This window comes from Mus musculus, chromosome 8, assembly GCF_000001635.26.
Source record: "Mus musculus strain C57BL/6J chromosome 8, GRCm38.p6 C57BL/6J".
Lineage (NCBI taxonomy): Eukaryota > Metazoa > Chordata > Mammalia > Rodentia > Muridae > Mus > Mus musculus.
The window spans coordinates 83,597,029-83,600,247 of NC_000074.6; the positions used below are offsets into that span (position 1 = coordinate 83,597,029).

General features: G+C 44.2%; 1 long non-coding RNA gene and 1 pseudogene across 1 annotated transcript in view; one reads left to right on the forward strand and one right to left on the reverse strand.

Annotated features, from left to right (window-relative positions):
- Positions 1-2,806: 2,806 nt before the first annotated feature.
- Gm42029 overlaps positions 2,807-3,219 on the reverse strand; it is an 8,016-nt gene continuing 7,603 nt past the window's right edge. The window contains exon 3 of the long non-coding RNA XR_878996.2: positions 2,807-2,992. This is a non-coding gene — a long non-coding RNA (predicted gene, 42029). The remainder of the gene's footprint in view (positions 2,993-3,219) is intronic.
- The window catches only part of Gm18001 (predicted gene, 18001), an 844-nt pseudogene continuing 537 nt past the window's right edge, over positions 2,913-3,219 (forward strand).

The following is a 3,219-nucleotide window of genomic DNA, read 5'->3' on the forward strand; positions in this document are numbered from 1 at the left end:
GCTCTTCCGAAGGTCCTGAGTTCAAATCCCAGCAACCACATGGTGACTCACAACCATACGTAATGAGATCTGATGCCCTTTTCTGATGAGTCTGAAGACAGCTACAGCGTACTTATATATAATAATAATAAATAAACTTGGGGCAGAGCAAGCAGGGTCGGAGCAAGCAGAGGTCCTGAGTTCAATTCCCAGCAACCACATGGTGGCTCACAACCATATGTACAGCTACAGTGTACTCATATACATAAAAATAAATAAATAAATATTTTTTTAAAAACTCTATTTGCAGCTTTTTATTTTACCAGGAGCTTAAAATTACTTGAATCAATTCAAGAGTTCTATAAAATCATTATCAGGAATTATGAAATCATCAATTCATCTAAACAGCATTATTACATGAAAGTACACCTTCATAATGATCTGCAGGAAGTTTGCTCAATAGGGTGGGCTGATGCCCAGGATTCCTTAGCCTGTGTGATAGTGGCAGGAAAGACACAGCAGCAGCAAGAAGCAATCCTGGGGCGAAATCTCTGGGGTCCATGTCTCTCAAAGCACACCCATTGTTGCCATGCAAAATGGTAGGCCATCTCCAGAAAACTCACTCGCTTACCATAACTTTTCCTACATGGCTTGTGCCAATAAGCTTTGCAGGGAAATGAATGGAACATGGAACTCAAATTGATCCTATTAAATGAAATAACACAGACCCAGAAAGAGAAATGCCACAGGTGTTCTCAAATTTGAGGCTCCTAGCTCCAAATCTTTAGATTTAGGTCCATAACCTGACCTGCAGAAACCAGGAAAGTTAAAAAACCACAACAGGGGAGTACCAGAGAAGTGAGTGACGGGGGCCAAGTGTTATGAAGGAAGAAATCAGGGGATGGAGGTGACTTTAACTTCAGAATGGAAGAAAATGTCGATACAGAATGAGAAGGAGGAAAGAGTAATGAGTAACACTAAGGGTGTTTGAAAAGCCACAGTGAATCATGTTGTTTTATGTTTAGTTTTAATTATATATAATACAGATAAACATGCACATTGTCTCAATGATGTTGTGCCAGTCGGGGAATTAATGTGCCCTCCAAGACCCAACAGCTGTACTACCAGGCAGAAGTTGCAGTGCAGGCATGAGAAACCCTTTTTCAAGACTCCCCCAAAACAATACAGACTATTGCTGTTGCCCTTGGTTACCAGAGGTTAAAGATGCTGAAGACAAAGACACCATGTGGTTCAGACAGGATTTAGAGATTTCAGCTGGATCTGACCTAAAAACTCTCCTTCCTGAGGACTGGCTTTCATAGTCCCAGAAGGTGCTGTGCTGCAAGCTGCCGACAGAGGGAAGGAATCAATAGCCTTACCCAGCTGGGACACCCATGGAGCACTGTGACCAGATATCCCTAGAGGTGCAAAGTGGTTATTCTGTCTTAGCAGTAACAAACAGCTGTCTAATTAGATTGTAGGCCTGCTCAGCAAGTGGGAAATCACACCTAGTACTATAAACCTAGCCAACTACAGGTGGCCGGTGAGGTCACGGATCTTAGGAGAACCTATTTTTGTCTCTTTACTAAACCTGCATAATTCCTCACTTCGTTCTAGATTCTTAGCTTTATACCCACAGGCAAGTGTAGCTCTGCTCCTCAACAAAGAAGCAGATTCTCTCTTGTGGTAGACAGAGGCCATTATAGAAAGCCATGACTGTTGAAAATGCAGAGAACAGCCGGGGCGTGGTGGCACACGCCATTAATCCCAGCACTCGGGAAGCAGAGGCAGGCAGATTTCGGAGTTTGAGGTCAGCCTGGTCTACAAAGTAAGTTCCAGGACAGTCAGGGCTACACAGAGAAACCCTGTCTTGAAACCCCCCCCCTAAAAAAAGAAAAAGAAAATGCAGAGAGCAACTGACCCTGGGGTGCCCAGACTCAGTGGATATATCTAAAACACAACCCCCATGTCTTAGTTAGGGTTTTTAATGCTGTGAGCAGACACCATCACTATAGCCACTCTTATAAAGAAAAACATTTAATTGGGGCTGGCTTAGAGTGTCAGAGATGTAGACCATCATCATCATGGTGGGAAGTATGGCCAAATGCAGGCAGACATGGCACTGGAGGAGCTGAGAGTTCTACATCAGGATCCACAGGCAGCCACAGGAAACTGTGAGCCATACTGGGTGTAGTTGGAGCATATGAGAACCTCAAAGCCTGCCCCCACAGTGACACACTTTCTCCAACAAGGCTACACCTACTCCAACAAGGACACACCTCATAGTAGTACAACTCCTTATGGGCCAATCATTCTAACACATGAGTCTATGGGGGCCATTCCTACTAAAACCACCGCACCCCACATAGACAGAGGGAATGAAAAGGTTGTAGGAGTCAGAGGGACAGGAAGTCTGTTGTGTGGTTGTATATCCTGGGTAATGACAAGGAAGCTATACCTGTAATACCTCAATAATATGGCTGACTAAATAAGACCTGAATAATGAGATCACCAAAAGACATGCTAATGTGCCTGCCTTTAAACAAAGAACCACAGGGAACTAAAAACTGCAGAGAGGGGAAGAATCAGTCTTCCCCAAGAATGAGACCCCTAATTGATCATCCACTACTAAATGGTCAGCCCTGAAATCATATGTATAAACAGTAAACGGTCTCAGCTGGGTGTTTTTTTTTTTAAACACAAAACCTCTTTTGTTTTTTTAAAGATTTATTTATTTACATATATGAGTACACAATTGCTTTCTTCAGACACACCAGAAGAGGGCATTGGATTCCATTACAGAGGGTGGGGAGCCACAATGTGGTTGCTGGGATTTGAACTCAGGACCCTAGAAGAACAGTCAGTGCTCTTAACCTCTGAGCCATCTCTCCAGCCCTCAGCTGTTTCTTCAGAAAAATACCACTGCAACAGGAGGGCCCAAGATGAGGAGGCTGCAGCTTCCACTGAGGCTCAGCAGCTGTCTTAGGAGCTGCTGTAGAGGTTGAAGATGTGGCTGTGGAGATAAAGCCAAAACCAAGAAGTAGATCCCTGTCACCAAGCTGGGCCACCTGGACATGATTAATCCCCTGGAGGAGATCAACCTGTTCTCCCTGTCCATTAAGGAATCCAAGATTATTGGCTTTTTCCTGGGGGCATCCCTAAAGAAAGAGGCCCTAGTGATCCAGCCAGTGCAAAAGCAGACTTGAAGCTGGACAGCAGACCAGGCTCAAGACTTTTGTC